The sequence below is a fragment of the Salmo salar genome, chromosome 01, assembly GCF_965601325.2.
Source record: "Salmo salar chromosome 01, fSalSal1, whole genome shotgun sequence".
In the NCBI taxonomy this organism is placed as follows: Eukaryota; Metazoa; Chordata; class Actinopteri; order Salmoniformes; family Salmonidae; genus Salmo; species Salmo salar.
Window position 1 is genome coordinate 67,350,808 of NC_138291.1, and position 17,657 is coordinate 67,368,464.

General features: G+C 42.3%; 1 protein-coding gene and 1 long non-coding RNA gene across 3 annotated transcripts in view; one reads left to right on the plus strand and one right to left on the minus strand.

Annotated features, from left to right (window-relative positions):
- Positions 1-17,657, plus strand: part of ctbp2a (C-terminal binding protein 2a) — a 139,532-nt gene that overhangs the window by 27,292 nt on the left and 94,583 nt on the right. The window lies entirely within an intron of this gene.
- Positions 7,791-12,550, minus strand: LOC106607453 (uncharacterized). Its single transcript, XR_001329198.3, has 3 exons — positions 11,077-12,550; positions 10,171-10,232; positions 7,791-9,775 (listed from the first exon to the last, which is right to left on the minus strand). It is a non-coding gene; the product is annotated as an uncharacterized LOC106607453 (long non-coding RNA).

The window sequence follows — 17,657 nt, forward strand, 5'->3', positions numbered from 1 at the left end:
TATGCTCACTGAGTCTGTACATAGTCAAAGCTTTCCTTAAGTTTGGTTCAGTCACAGTGGTCAGGTATTCTGCCACTGTGTACTCTCTGTTTAGGGCCAAATATCATTCTAGTTTGCTCTGTTTTTTTGTTAGTTATTTAAAATGTGTCAAGTAATTATCTTTTTGTTATCTCATGATTTGGTTGGGTCTAATTGTGTTGCTGTCCTGGGGCTCTGTGGGGTGTGTTTGTGAACAGAGCCCCAGGACCAGCTTGCTTAGGGGACTCTTCTCCAGGTTCATCTCTCTGTAGGTGATGGCTTTGTTAGGGACGGTTTGGGAATCGCTTCATTCTAGGTGGTTGTAGAATTTAACGGCTCTTTTCTGGATTTTAATAATTAGTGGGTAACGGCCTAATTCTGCTCTGCATGCATTATTTGGTGTTCTACGTTGTACACTGAGGATATTTTTGCAGAATTCTGCATGCAGAGTCTCAATTTGGTGTTTGTCCCATTTTGTGAATTCTTGGTTGGTGAGCAGACCTCACAACTATAAAGGGCAATGGGTTCTATAACTGATTCAAGTATTTTTTACCAGATCCTAATTGGTATGTCGACTTTTATGTTGCTTTTGATGGCATAGAATGCCCTTCTTGCCTTGTCTCTCAGATCGTTCACAGCTTTGTGAAAGTTACCTGTGGCGCTGATGTTTAGGCCAAGGTATGTATAGTTTAAAAAAATTAATGTTTTACATTTATTTCACCTTTTATGTAACCAGGTAGGCTAGTTGAGAACAAGTTCTCATTTACAACTGCGACCTGGCCAAGATAAAGCAAAGCAGTTCGACACATACAACGACACAGAGTTACACATGGAATAAACAAACATACAGTCAATAATACAGTAGAAAAAGTCTCTACATTGTGTGCAAATGAGGTAAGATAGGGGAGGTAAGGCAATAAATAGGCCATGGTGGCAAAGTAATTACAAAATAGCAATTAACACTGGAATGGTAGAGATACTGGGGTGCAAAGGAGCAAGATAAATAAATACAGTATGGGGATGGGCTATTTACAGATGGGCTATGTACAGGTGCAGTGATCAGTGAGCTGCTCTGACAGCTGGTGCTTAAAGCTAGTGAGGGAGATATGTGTCTCCAGCTTCAGTGATTTTTTTTTGCAGTTCGTTCCAGTCATTGGCAGCAGAGAACTGGAAGGAAAGGCGGCCAAAGGAGGAATTGGCTTTGGGGGTGACCAGTGAGATATACCTGCTGGAGCGCGTGCTGCTATTGTGACCAGTGAGCTGAGATAAGGCGGGGCTTTACCTAGCAAAGACTTGTTGATGGCCTGGAGCCAGTGGGTTTGGCGATGAGTTTGAAGCAAGGGCCAGCCAACGAGAGCGTACAGGTCACAGTGGTGGGTAGTGTTTGGGGCTTTGGTGACAAAACGGATGGCACTGTGATAGACTGCATCCAATTTGTTGAGTAGAGTGTTGGAGGCTATTTTTGTGTGCTCTAGGGCAACGGTGTCTAGACAGAATTTGTATTTGTGGTCCTGGCGACTGGACCTTTTTTGGAACACCATTATTTTTGGTCTTATTGAGATTTACTGTCAGGGCCCAAGTCTGGCAGAATCTGTGCAGAAGATCTAGGTGCTGCTGTAGGTCCTTCTTGGTTGGTGACCGAAGCACCAGATCATCAGTAGACATTTGACTTCAGATTCTAGTAGGGTGAGGCCGGGTGCTGCTGACTTTTCTTGTGCCCTTGCCAATTCGTTGATATATATGTTGAAGAATGTGGGACTTAAGCTGCATCCCTGCCTCACCCCACGGCCCTGTGGGAAGAAATTTGTTTTTTTGGGCTATTTTAACCTCACACTTGTTCTTTGCGTTCATGGATGTCATATGTTTTTCCCCCAACACCACTTTCCATCAATATGTATAGCAGACCCTCATGCCAAATTTAGTTGAAGGCTTTTTTGAAATCAACAAAGCATGAGAAGTCTTTTCCTTTGTTTTGTTTGTTTGTCAATTAGGGTGTGCAGGGTGAATATGTGGTCTGTCGTACGATAATTTGGTAAAAAGCCAATTTGACATTTGATCAGTACATTGTTTTCACTGATTTGTCTCTATTTGTTTCTCTCTCTCACTCACTATCAATTTCTCTCTCTCTCACTATCAATTTGTCTGTCTGCCTGTCTGTCTCTGTCTCATTGTCAGGCACACACAAACTCAGTCACACAACCATATGTCCTACCAGCAGATGCGTGTCAAGCTTTTCCTTCTCTTTTCTTGCATGCTCTCTCTCTGTCCTTCCCTCACTTGGCAAAGTTAGTTATTTCAAGACCTTTTATAAACTTTCATATACCATGGAGGATTATGAATCAGTAGCAGCACAGCCATCCAACAACATCAAACAGTTTTTGGGTATACAGTATGTGTGCTTTTGGGAGCACACAGACAAAGCGCCATCTGCACCCAGTGGGGTTCCTGACTGGCTTGCTATATGCATGCAGGGGGCAGGGAGAGGCTAACAATTAGCTATGAAAACACTGCTGCCTGCTACACAGACTGTAAAATAGAATGTAAAAGACCAGAGCACAAAGAAAGAGGTGTCTGCTCAATGGCAGAGGGCTATGCTGCTCTTTCCTGAATTTTGCTGTGCTGTACTGGGCAGTCTGGTATAGCTTTTCTGTTCTGTGCTGTGTTAACGGGAGTGTAGCACCTATTTTTCAATGCCAAAAACGCATATAATAGTAACTTTTATAGCACCCAAAGAAACATTCCCAAATTATAAAATCTTAAATTAATTGTCATAATATTGTAATCTTGTTCTAAAAGTTGAATTTGAGGTTTTCACCAAATCAGCTTTAACTTAGGAAATATCCCAGAACGCCCTGCGGTCAGCTTCACATGGCAAATGAAAAACTTTCTTAAAAAGTGGGATACGTTTGTGAGAATGAGGCGTGGCACATTTCATCCCTGAGTGAGTGAAAGAGCTCAGTGGCAGACATTTAGCTCACGTCTTCCATCTAAAACTAACCAAATGTAAACATGTCTGCCAGCTGTTGTTAGCTAACTGCTGATGCTGTCATAGATAGTACAAGACTATGGGAAAGAGTAGATTTCAAGGTGTTTGTTGGGGCTGTGTTGTGGTAATTCAGTCGTTCTGTGGCTCTGGGGGAGTTTTCTATACGGGCTGCCGAGTGTGACGCTTCGTCCATGTATCCAATCAGAGAAGCCCAAGAGCCATATCAGGGAAGCCCTGGAGCCAGGCATTCTTCAGAGGGGTGGATTGTGGAGTTTGGTCAATGGGAAAGCTTGCCGTGAGTTGTGTTTTGGGAGTTGCTGACTGTCTGCACTCGGGCTCTGTGTGTCTGTGTGTGGATGGTTTGTTGGATGGATCCGCTCTGGTTGATGCGACACCTCCAACAGAATTTTATTCTGACATCTGCTATGGGCTCGGGCAGGGATCATCAACTAGATTCAGCCACGGGCCAATTTTATTTCTTGAGCAGATAGTCAAGGGGCTGGAACATAATTTAAAAATAGACACAAATTCATTCAAAAACTTTCTTTCCAGCTGGCAAAATAAGTGAACTAGATTTTGTTTGTATAGTGCCGTATGTCTATAACATAGCTACGTTTGTTACTGGTACTGGCTAGTAAATATCCTAAACCTAGCCAGTTAGATAGTGATAGCTACAAGCTAAAACCAGGGAGAGGGAGGAGAGAATTCACTATCTGTTTAATCTGCTGCTGGCTTGCAATTGTTCACTCAATTATATTTTTACACATGTCATAATTGAAATTGTATTTTTATTATATAAAGATTTTCAATTGTGTATGTTGTGAATATTGTAGAAAAATCCTCACTGATGTTTTCTATACTAAAATGGAAGTGCCACTTGGTGCGCACCAGTTTACCATGTACAGTAGACTACAGGCAATATGTTTCTCCACCTTGTGAGTCATAGAAATTAGGATCTTTCGTTCTGGGTTTTCCGGCAGTCTTCGTGGTTTTTATATGTGGGAATGCCAAATTGAAAAATGATTGGTTTGTTTACAAGTTAAAACCCCTGTCACAGTTGAAGTGGGAAGTTTACATACACAGCCAAATACATTTAAACAGTTTATCACAATTCCTGACATCTAATCCTCATAACAATTCCCTGTCTTAGGTCAGTTAGGATCACCACTTTATTTTAAGAATGTGAATTGTCAGAATAATAGTAGAGAGAATGATTTATTTCAGCTTTTATTTCTTTCATCACATTCCCAGTGGGTGAAAAGTCTGAGAGACCTTTCAGGTTATGTCGATATTGGACTCATTTTACTGTGGATATAGATACTTTTGTACCTTTTTCCTCCATCTTCACAAGGTCCTTGCTGTTGTTCTGGGATTGATTTGCACTTTTCGCACCAAAGTACGTTCATCTCTAGGAGACAGAACGCGTCTCCTTCCTGAGCGATATGACGGCTGCGTGGTCCCATGGTGTTTATTCTTGAGTATTATTGTTTGTACAGATGAACGTGGTACCTTCAGGCGTTTGGAAATTGCTCCCAAGGATGAACCAGACTTGTGGAGGCCTACAATTTTCTTTCTGAGGTCTTGGCTGATTTTATTTTCCCATGATGTCAAGCAAAGAGGCACTGAGTTTGAAGGTAGGCCTTGAAATACATTCACAGGTACACCTCCAATTGACTCAAATGATGTCAATTAGCCTATCAGAAGCTTATAAAGCCATGACATCATTTTCTGGAATTTTCCAAGCTGTTTAAAGGCACAGTCAACTTAGTGTATGTAAACCTCTGACCCACTGGAATTGTGATACAGTGAATTATAAGTGAAATAATCTGACTGTAAACAATTGTTGGAAAAATTAATTGTCATGCACAAAGTAGATGTCCTAACTGAATTGCCAACACTATAGTTTGTTATCAAGCAATTTGTGGAGTGGTTGAAAAACAAGTTTTATTGACTCCATCCTAAGTGTATGTAAACTTCTGACTTCAACAATAACTACATAAATCTCTGATAAAGTCCATTATCTGCTACCTGGAGGAGAGAGCGAGGGAGGGGAGAGAGAGATTTGCTGACACAGCCTTCAACTTTGGTGGGGGGAAAAACCCAGCCAATGACACAAGAAACACTGTCAATTCACCAAGAAGCAAAACAGGATTTTTGCCATTTATTTCTCTTTTATCTCCTCCCTCCTGTCTCAGCATCTCTGGGGTGAGTTGAAGCTAGGAGGAAGGGCTCTTTTGTGCCATAGCTGGGCCTCATTCAGGTCAGCTGACATGGCGTAGTGTCAGGAGGATGTTTCCTGCTGATGTAGGGACGAGTCAACTATGAGATAAAAGGCTGAGGTGTCTGGGAGGCTGAGGCGAAGGCAATGGCTGTATTTTCTACTTCACTTCAAGAGAATTGTGCTGACTATGAGAAAAGAAAGGACTTACTCTTATTGTTTGTTAGTCATTCTTCGATACAGCACTATTCATTGTGGGAATTCAAATGTTTGGCATTTCTCTCCAACAAAGTATGGTTTGGAAAGACGTTTTGGACAACTGTTTCAGGGAAAGGAATGCTGTCTGCCAGTGGTTACATCATGGTATCAACATAGCTGATCGGTCATGCCAAGGCTAGTGCAAAGTGATTACAGGCTTTATATACAATTGTGTAATTTAGTGCATGAACTTGGCTAATCATACAGATTTGACCAAATGGCAATGATTGTAAATAAATAACAAGCAAACAGTCCATCTTGGCAGAGAAGCAAAATACCCAGTGCAAATATCCTGTTGAGTTATTTGCAGAAAAGTAAAAGCTATTATTTTTTACCTTACACTTCACTCTTCTGTGCTGCCAATTGTAAAACCAGAGCGGTTGAAGTAGCTGTCTGAAAGGCACATGAATATGCATGTGATAAGCCTTCTTTTATTTTCTTTCTTGGAGTAGTTTTCCGAAAGACCTGTCACAGTGTTTGATGGGACCTGACATTTGAAAAGGTCTTTGAATAAAAGGCTGTTCATGACAACTCCAGAACTTCTAGCAGCATGATATAAATTGTATTATGAAAGGATAACAGCTCCTGCATATTTAAATGCAAATTCGTTTTTGTGAATGTGCAGTCTAATAAAATGATTCATTGTGAAGGAAAAATACTGTGTTGGAGTGCTCATGGAAATCAGGTCTGCTGGCACCCATGTACTATATTATCTTGACAGTTACAGTGGGGTTCGGAATTATTGGATTCTTTGATAAATATGAGCAAAAAAGACTATAAAATAAATAATACAAATACCGAGCTATATTTTATACTAATACAATTGCTAAGAGAAGTAATACAAATACATTTAAAAAGATAAGTGTCAAAATGATTGGACCCCCTGTTTTCAATACTCCAGTACCCTCCACTTACGAGTATAAGGACACTGAGCCTTTTTCGAAAATGTTTTATGAGATTAGAGAACACATGGGAAGTGTTCTTAGACCTTTGCTCCATACATCTCCTTCATCTGCGCTTATGGACTGCAATTCAAACCACAGGTTTTTAATGGGGTTCAAGTCTGGAGACAGATGGCTATTGCAAGATGTTGATTTTGTAATCAATGAACCAATTATTTGTGGATTTTGATGTGTGCTTGGGGTTACAAAGTTTTGGGCTAAAATGTCCTGGTACTTGGTTATGTTCATGATGCCGTTGACCTTAACAAGGGCCCCAGGACCAGTGGAAGCAAAATAGCCCCATAACATCAAAGATCCACCCCCATATTTTACAGGACGGATGATGTATTTTCAGCATATGCATGTTTCTTTCGAAGGCCAAGGATATCAAGGATTTGGAAAGATTTTGTATTCAGGAATGGTGTAAAATCCCTCCCAATGTGTTCTCTAATCTCATACAACATTTTAGAAAAAGGTTGTGTTGTTCCACCTCAACGCACAAGAAAGAGGATTTAAACACCCACCTTCTCAGATTGTTCTGAAATCGTTTGTTGTTAGAAACAGATAAGATTAACATTTCTCCAAAACATATTTTGTTGAATTATAATTTGACCTCTGAGAAATGAAGGTATCAATACCCAAATTGGCCTTTTTAAATGATAGTTTTCACATAATTTTCAATAAATATAGTACCTAACATCCGATTTGGACAAACCTTTTTCTAACAATGACTTAGACATGAGGAATCCAAAGAAATTATCAAAGCCACTCATGGAACCCCATGCCAATCCCAGCCCAACAACGAGTATGTAGTATCAGTTCTTTATGTTTGAAAAAAAAGTATGGAGCTGCGGCTCAGAGTACGTTTTTTTTCATCCTATGTAATGTATTCTCAGTGAATTTGGTGATGGTTTTCAGTGGTGGAAAAAGTACCAAATTGTCATAAAACTAAAGATATGCTACATGACCAAAATAATACTTTTGGGAAAGTATTCAGACCTCTTGACTTTTTCCACATTTTGTTACATTACAGCCTTGTTTTAAAGTGGATAAAGGGTAGGTAACAACACATCCGCCACGCTGATCCTCATCACAGGGCCCCTCGGCTGCGTGCTCAGCCCCCTCCTGTACTCCCTGTTTACTAATGACTGCACGGCCGGGCACGACTCCAACACCATTATTACATTTGCAGATGACGCAACAGTGGTAGGCCTGATCACCGACAACAACGAGACAGCCTATAGGGAGGAGGTCAGAGACCTGGCTGTGTGGTGCCAGGACAACAACCTCTCCCTCAACATGATCAAGACAAAGGAGAGGATTGTGTACTACAGGAAAAAGAGGACAGAACACGCTCCCATTCTCATCGACGGGGCTGCAGTGGATCAGGTTGAGAGCTTCAAGTTCCTTGGTGTCCACATCACCAACAAACTAACATGGTCGAAGCACACCATGACAGTCGTGAAGCGGGCACGACAAAACCTATTCCCCCTCAGGAGACGGAAAAGATTTGTAATCGGTCCTCAGATCCTCAAAAGGTTCTACAGCTGCACCATCGATAGCATCCTGACTGGTTGCATCACTTCCTGGTGTGGCAACTGCTCGGCCTCCGTCCGCAAGGCACTACAGAGGGTAGTGCGAACAGCCCAGTACAACACTGGGGCCAAGCTTCCTGCCATCCAGGACCTCTATACCAGGTGGTGTCAGAGGAAGGCCCTGAAAATTGTCAGACTTCAGCCACCCTAGTCATAGACTGTTCTTTCTCTCTGCTACCATATGGCAAGCGGTATATGGCTTCTAAACAGCTTCTACCCCCAAGCCATAAGACTCCTGAACATCTAGTCAAATGGCTACCCAGACTATTCACATTGCCCCCCCCCTCCACACCACTGCCACTCTCTGTTGTCATCTATGCATAGTCACTTTAATTAACTCTACCTACATGTACATTCTACCTCAACTAACCGGTGCCCCCGCACATTGACTCTGTACCGGCACCCCCCTGTATATATTGGTATTTTTGAATTACTTGTTACTTTTATCTCTTATTCTTATCCGTATTTTTTGAAACTGCACTGTCGGTTAAGGGCTCATAATTAAGCATTTCATTGTAAGGTTTACCTACACCTGTTGTATTCGGCGCATGTGACTAATAAAATGTGATTCGATAAAAAAAAAAATAATCCTCAACAATCTACGAACAATACCCCGTAATGACAAAACAAAACGTTTTTTTTTTACATTTTTGCCCAAAAAATACAATAAACAGAAATCACATTTACATAAGTATTCAGACCCTTTATTCAGTACTTTGTTGAAGCACCTTTGGCAGAGATTACAGCCACGAGTCTTCTTGGGTATGACGCTACAAGCTTGGCACAATTGTATTTGGGGAGTTTCTCACATTTCTTCTACGCAGATCCTTTCAAGCTCTGTCAGGTTGGATGGGGAGCGTCGCTGCACAGCTATATTCAGGTCTCTCCAGAGATGTTCGATTGCGTTCAAGTCTGGGCTCTGGCTGGGCCACTCAAGGACATTCAGAGACTTGTCGCGAAGCAACTCCTGTGTTGTCTTGGCTGTGTGCTTAGGGTAGTTGCCCAGTTGGAAGGTGAACCTTCACCCCAGTCTGAGGTCCTGAGCGCACTGGAGCAGGTTTTCATCAAAGATCTCTCTACTTTGCTCCGTTCATCTTTGCCTCGATCCTGACTAGTCTCCCAGTCCCTGCCGCTGAAAAACATCCCCACAGCATGATTCTGCCACCAGCATGCTTCACCTTAGGTATGATGCCAGGTTTCCTCCAGACATGACGCTTAGGCCAAAGAGTTCAATCTTGGTTTCATCAGACCAGAGAATCTTGTTTCTCATGGTCTGAGAGTCCTTTAGGTTCCTTTTGGCAAACTCCAAGTGGTCTGTCATGTGCCATTTACTGAGGAGTGGCTTCCGTCTGGCCATTCTACTGTAAAGGCCTGATTTGTGGAGTGCTGCAGAGATGGTTGTCCTTCTGGAAGGTTCTCCCCCATCTCCACAGAGGAACTCTGGAGCTCTGTCAGAGACCATCGGGTTATTGGTCACCTCCCTGACTAAGGTCCTTCTCCCCCGATTTCTCAGATTGGCTGGGCGGACAGCTCTAGGAAGAGTCTTGGTGGTTCCAAACTTCTTAAATTTAAGAATGATGGAGGCCACTGTTTTCTTGGGGACCTTCAATGCTGCAGAAATATCCTGTCTCGAAGGCAGTTCTTACACAGTATGAATTGTTGTATGGGAGATTGACGTGCCATTTCTCCTCAATCGCTCTCATACTGTACACATGCAGGCACATTTTGTAGACAGGTTTTTGTATTGTGTTTTGAGAATCTGCAGAGAGAAGAATGAGGTGGTTGTCATTACTGTTGTAGTCTTGATTTCATACCTTTTTAGTGTCTCTTTCTGGTTTCTGTCCCACAATCTTGTTGTGCACCATAACCGCAAGGTGTGTCCGCTACCTCATGCTTGTGTACATATAATGCCCCTGCTTTGGGGTATTTTTCAGCAGGGCACTGTGGAATGACTCAGGAAAAGAAAAAGGTGAAAAGGGGTAGACTATATTGATTACATGGTCTGGAAGGTATTCTTTGGTCCTCAGGCTACATCTAACCACCTATAACCCATAACACAAACCATTCAAACACTACCCAATTCATGTTTATACCATGCTTACTCTAAATTAAGCTATCTTAGCCGTCAGCTTGTAAATGTTTTTGCCAACTTACCTCCTCCTTGTTCTGCGCTAGAGGTTGGAAGCGCATGTTGGTAGATTCAGATTCTGTACTACCTACAACAAAATACAGAACAATACACAATTTAACCACCCCACTAATTGTATTGATCTCTACTAGACTGGCTAGCTAAGCATACCTAACATGGACATTTCAACATTGTCAGCTTGCTGTTCGCTAACTAGCATCCCTAAATTGGCAGCAAGATTGTTAGCCAGCTGAGACTGGTTGAGAACCAACTAACCAACCATAGACGATTTATACACATTCATCATTCCTACCAACACACAAACCGAGAGTGAGTTAGCTATATGAACAATTCTATTTTTAGTAACAGTGTTTTCCAGACAAGGATGGAATAGATGGCTACCAAATAAGAGTAACATTAGCTAGCTTACGTTAGTTCTAGCTTTGACTGACATTAGCTATCAAACATGTTTGGCAAGACACGATTGGCTTTTTGTAGATTTCAAAATGGTATATCATACACTGCAGTTGGGGGAAACATGGCATAAAGGAAATGTAATTTTATGAAGAAACAGTCTTGAAAATGTTAATCTTGCCTTTGACTGTGCCTGGTAAATATATGATAGGGGGGGGGGGGCTGTCATGACCTCCTTAGGTCCATCTGGCAGAACTCCCAGAATATATTCTTTAAGTTAAGATTGGAGACAGTGCCAGACACATGCCGGAACCAACCCTATGAACTATGCCTATGTAACGTGTCTTTAACCTTTATATAAGGGAATTAACGGGACTGCCCCGGGAGAACTCCTGATCGACATGTGCATTGAGTTGATTGTAACCTCTCTAGCGCGCTGACAATAAAGAATGATTAATTTAAGATTGACTTCGGGTGTCCCTGTGTAAGAATTTCCACAACAATTTGGCATCACTAACTTTAGGATTACTTGGCTTTGTCGGCAGGATATCCCTTCCATGCATCTGGATACCATCTGTGGTCACCTTCACCATAACCTCGAGAAAGGACAGACCAGAAGAACAGTTTAGTTTAGGGCATTTCTGATTGTGGAAATCCAGACAAATGAGTCACTGTATAACAAATTATTTACTGTATGAGAAAGTATTACTACTACCAATATTCTTAATACAAATGTCAACGAGAATAACAACACACAGTTTAAACACTTTTTTGCCCAAATTGGCTTATACTCCCCTATCAACTTGGCGATCTCACCGCAGAGTTACTTGGGTCAGGGAGTTAGAGGGCTAATCCTTAGGGAGAAATCCCGACCATCCAGCAGACCCAATCTGGTGAGATTTGTTATTGAAGCAAGACAAAAACAAAGCAAGAAAACAACAGCAATACACATCACTCGAGGTGGGGAAAACTTAAATACATTTTGCGTAATTGTCAACCATTACCAACATATATTTCCTATTTTATAGGCAGAAGTGAAGAAAGTAAATGTGCATATTTACCAACGGACCAGTCCCACTAAAGGGCCAGGGCCCCAGGGGACTGGTAATTCCTCCCTCCCTCCCTCCCTCCATCTTAACTTAATTGTATCTCGTAAGGTAATGGTAAAATAGACAAGAGACTAGGTGTCCCTCATTCAGGGGCAGCGCTCTCTTCAGGGTGTCCCTGTGTACGAATTTCCATGACAATGGGGAAAGTTAGACATATTTGAAATGTGATAAACTTGTTATTCCACCTTGTAGACAAGTACCAGAAAATCCCCCGGGAAGTTTTTCACACTTGCTCGAGAACTCTTTTTTTTTTGTCCGCCCATTCAGCATCATTCACACGCTTCATGTCCAAATCATCTTAAAGTATCTACAAATTGATTGTGTAAAACTGAATGATGTTACTTATAGATGATTTGGATATGAAGCAGGAAAAGTCTATTATTGGTACCGTTGACTTGCATTGGATTTGTGCCACAAATTCAGAAAAGTTTGCATTTGAAATAGTGGCCATGTAAACAAAACTAAAGCATGGGTTGCTGTCATACCTGGTCCACAGACTGTAAACAGCAAACGAAAATGATAATTTTGTAATTTGGTTGAACTATCCCTTTAACAAAGAATCACCTAATAGCAAGAACAGCACCATCTGGTGGTCAGAAGAACCTGGTAATATCAGGATGTATGATGGGACATAAACCCAACAACTTCAATGACTAATTTCTCTGAACAGGGGAAAAAAACTTCACCATATTCACTCAGAATACATTATAGAAGATGAAGAAACAATACTCCGAGCCACAGTTCCATACAACTTGTCAAACATGCAGAACAAACATACTCATTGTTGGGGTGGGATTGTCGTAGGTGGTCCGTGGATGGCTTTAAAAAAATATATACACTAACGGTCAAAAGTTTTAAGAACACCTACTCATTCAACGGTTTCTTTATTTTTACTATTTTCTACGTTGTAGAATAATAGTGAAGACATCAGAACTAGGCTTCACCTGGAATGCAGTCTTGAAGGAGTTTCCACATATGCTGAGCACATGTTGGCTGCTTTTCCTTCACTCTGCAGTCCAACTCATCCCAACCCATCTCAATTTGGTTGAGGTCGGGGGATTTTACATTTACATTTACATTTTAGTCATTTATCAGACGCTCTTATCCAGAGCGACTTACAGTAGTGAATGCATACATTTCATACATTTTTCATTTCATGCATATTTTTTTTGTACTGGCCCCCCGTGGGAATTGAACCCACAACCCTGGCGTGATGATTTGGATATGAAGCGGGAAAAGTCTATTTTGGAGGCCAGGTCATCTGATGCAGCACTCCATCACTCTCCTTCTTGGTAAAATAGCCCTTACACAGCCTTTTGAAAAACAAATGATAGTCCCACTACACCCAAACCAGATGGGATGGCGTATCGCCGCAGTATGCTGTGGTAGCCATGCTGGTTAAGTGTGCCTTGAATTCTAAATAAATCACAGTGTCACCAGCAAAGCACCCCCACACCATAACACCTCCACCATGCTTTACGGTGGGAAATACACATGTGGAGATAATCCGTTCACCCACACGGACTCTCACAAAGACACGGCGGTTGGAACCAAAAATATCAAATTTGACTACTCATCAGACCAAAGGACATATTTCCACCGGTCTAATGTCCATTGCTGGTGTTTCTTGGCCCAAGCAAGTCTCTTCTACTTATTGGTGTATTTTTAGTAGTGGTTTCATTGCAGATTCACACAGTCTCCTCTGAACAGCTGATGTTGATGTGTCTGTTACATGAACTCTGAGAAGCATTTATTTGGGCTGCAATCTCTGAGGCTAGTAACTCTAATGAACTTATCGTCTGCAGCAGAGGTAACTCTGGGTCTTTCATTCCTGTGGCGGTCCTCATGAGAGCCAGTTTCATAGCGCTTGATAGTTTTTGCGATTGCGCTTGAAGAAACTTTCAAAGTTCTTGAAATGTTCCGTATTGACTGACCTTCATGTCTAAAAATAATGATGGACTGTCGTTTCTCTGCTTATTTGAGCTATTCTAGCCATAATATGGACTTGGTCTTCTGTATACCCCCCACCTTGTCACAACACAATTGATTGGCTCAAACGCATTAAGAAGGAAAGAAATTCAACAAATTCACTTTTAAGAAAGTGCACCTGTTAACTGAGATGCATTCCAGGTGACTACCTCATGAAGCTGGTTGAGAGAATGCCAAGAGTGTGCAAAGCTGTCATCAAGGCAAAGGGTGGCTATTTGAAGAATCTCAAATATAAAATATATTTTGATTTGTTTAACACTTTTCTTTGGTAACTACATGATTCCATATGTGTTATTGTCTTCACAATTACTCTGCAATGTAGAAAATATTAAAAATAAAGAAAAACCCTTGAATGAGTAGGTGTTCTAAAACTTTTTGACCGGTAGTGTATATATATTTTAATAGTGTTTTTCTTTTTTTACCCCTTGATCTCCCTAATTTCGTGATATCCAATTTGTAGTTACAGTTTTGTCCCATCGCTGCAACTCCCGTACGGACTCGGGAGAGGCCAAGGTTGAGAGCCGCGCGTCCTCCAAAACACGACCCTGCCAAGCCACACTGCTTCTTGACACAACGCTCGCTTAACCCGGAAGCCAGCCGCACCAACGTGTCGGAGGAAACACCGTAGCACTTGGCATCCGTGTCAGCGTGCATTGCGCCGGCCCCGGCACAGGAGTTGCTAGGACACAATGGTACAAGGACAACCCGGCCAGCCAAACCCTCCCCTAACCCAGACGACGCTGGGCCCATTGTGTGCCACCTCATGGGTCTCCCGGTCCTGGGATCGAACCAGGACATGTAGTGAAGCCTTAGACAGCTGCACCACTCGGGAGGCCCTTGTGGATAGCTTTTAACCACTTCTTTGGATTCCTCATGTCTTACTTATTGTTAGAATTTTTTTGTTTGTTAGATACTATAATTATTGAATATTATATGAGTACTATAAATTAAAATGGCCAATTTTGATGCATACATTAAAATGGCCAATTTGGATGCAATAAGCTTAATTTCTCAGATCAAATTATATTTCAACAAAATAATGTTTCCAGGAATGCTTATCTTATCTGTTTTTAGTTACAGAAACTATTTCAGAACAATTTGAGATGGTGGGTATCATGGCTTGCTGAAATGACATGGAACGACCCCGGGATAACACCAAGGGAAATGAGAGCACAGAATCTGTGGACTTTGACCTGTTGGTGGAATACTTTCTTGAGAAACTCCCCATTACTTGAACTGTTTACCGACCACAGAAGAATACCAACAGAAGATGCAACAGAAACTAATCGCTGTGGTGTGAAATACTCTATTTCCTACTATGTGAACAACAGTGTATCGCTGACAGAGAGCAAGCATCAGTACACACTGCATATCTGTTTGTCAAACACCTTTACAGAGAACTGGTTATCTATGTATTGCTTGTTGCCGAGAAGTATGAAAGACTAGAAAACTGCCACTAGCAAAATGTTTCATCTCCCCTCTGAAAGCATAGCATATCTCCTTGTCAACAAAGTGACAGAAGTGCTGCCAGATTGGTTGATGTAACAGAATGGATGGATGTTATTGCCCCGTTTCCTGCATGAATATTGATAGAGAGGAGTATTTGGCATGCCTACAGGGTAATCCTTTCATACTTAGCTTTGGACAGCACAGTGGGATGGTTGACTTTTAACTTGTCTGCTTGTCCATCTGGCAATGTTTGATTTCCCTCAAATGGAAATGTTTGATTTATAATCTGGAACAAAAGTGTAGGGAATGTGTTTCTGAGCTAGTGTAGCAAGGAGCTAAGGCCCCACAGACTCACCCTCCTCTAGTACCTCCTACTCAGCCATCTTGGCTTATCTAAGAGTTTATATTAGGGATCATACCAAAATGTATTTCAAGAGTTTGTTTTAAACAGTGCCAGATCTAAGATAAGATGCTTGCTGGTATGGTATAATTTATTTCCTACCATCATTTCTTGCTCTTTTTTTTATGAAGTGGGATGAATTGTCCACATTTTATGTAAACAGATTTAGCTATCCTTTCTATTTTTGACAATATAGGTTGTACTTTCCAGTCTCCAAAATTACTAAATATAGGCCTACAGTACTGTAGCTCAATACTTTTTTATTGAGCTATTTGAGCTTCCTTAACTATAGGATGATGTGAGACAGAAGAGTCCATTAGTATCCATGATAGCCATGCTCTCTCTGGATGTGGTCTGTGTTTGCAGGAATCTGCTGATGAAGCATATAATATAAATTCAGCAAAAAAAGAAACGTCCTCTCACTGTCAACTGCATTTATTTTCAGCAAACTTAACATGTGTAAATATTTGTATGAACATAAGATTCAACAACTGAGACATAAACTGAACAAGTTCCACAGACGTGTGACTAACAGAAATTTTATAATTTGTCCCTGAACAAAGGGGGGGGGGGGGGGGGGTAACGGTCAGTATCTGGTGTGACCACCAGCTGCATTAAGTACTGCAGTGCATCTCCTCCTCATGGATTGCACCAGATTTGCCAGTTCTTGCTGTGAGATGTTACCCCGCTCTTCCACCAAGGCACCTGCAAGTTCCCGGACATTTCTGGGGGGAATGGCCCTAGCCCTCCCCCTCCGATCCAACAGGTCCCAGACGTGCTCAATGGGATTGAGATCCGGGCTCTTCGCTGGCTATGGCAGAACACTGACATTCCTGTCTTGCAGGAAATCACTCACAGAACGAGCAGTATGGCTGGTGGCATTGTCATGCTGGAGGGTCACGTCAGGATGAGCCTGCAGGAAGGGTACCTCATGAGGGAGGAGGATGTCTTCCCTGTAACGCACAGCATTGAGATTGCCTGCAATGACAACAAGCTCAGTACGATGATGCTGTGACACACCGCCCCAGACCATGACGGACCCTCCACCTCCAAATCGATCCTGCTCCAGAGTACAGGCCTCGGTGTAACGCTCATTCCTTTGGCGATAAAAGCAAATCCGACCATCACCCCTGGTGAGACAAAACCACGACTCGTCAGTGAAGAGCACTTTTTGTCAGTCCTGTCTGGTCCAGCGATGGTGGGTTTGTGCCCATAGGCGACGTTGTTGCCGGTGATGTCTGGTGAGGACCTGCCTTACAACAGGCCTACAGGCCCTCAGTCCAGCCTCTCTCAGCCTATTGCGGACGGTCTGAGCACTGATGGAGGGATTGTGCATTCCTGGTGTTACTCGGGCAGTTGTTGTTGCCATCCTGTACATGTCCCGCGGTGTGATGTTCGGATGTACCGATCCTGTGCAGGTGTTGTTACATGTGGTCTGCCACTGCGAGGACGATCAGCGGTCCGTCCTGTATCCTTGTAGCGCTGTCTTAAGCGTCTCACAGTACGGACATTGCAATTTATTGCCCTGGCCACATCTGCAGTCCTCATGCCTCCTTGCAGCATGCCTAAGGCACGTTCACGCAGATGAGCAGGGACCCTGGGCATCTTTCTTTTGGTGTTTTTCAGAGTCAGTAAAAAGGCCTCTTTAGTGTCCTAAGTTTTCATAACTATGACCTTAATTGCCTGCCATCTGTAAGCTGTTAGTGTCTAAACGACCGTTCCACAGGTGTATGTTCATTAATTGTTTATGGTTCATTCCCACAATACGTTGGGTGAATTTTGGCCCATTCCTCCTGACAGAGCTGGTGTAACTGAGTCAGGTTTGTAGGCCTCCTTGCCCGCACACGCTTTTTCAATTCTGCCCACAAATGTTCTATAGGATTGAGGTCAGGGCTTTGTGATGGCCACTCCAATACCTTGACTTTGTTGTCCTTAAGCCATTTTGCCACAACTTTGGAATTATGCTTGGGGTCATTGTCCATTTGAAAGACCCATTTGCGACCAAGCATTAACTTCCTGACTGATGTCTTGAGATGTTGCTTCAATATATCCACATACTTTTCTTCCTCATGATGCCATCTATTTTGTGAAGTGCAACAGTCCCTCCTGCATCTAAGCACCCCCACAACATGATGCTGCCACCCCCGTGCTT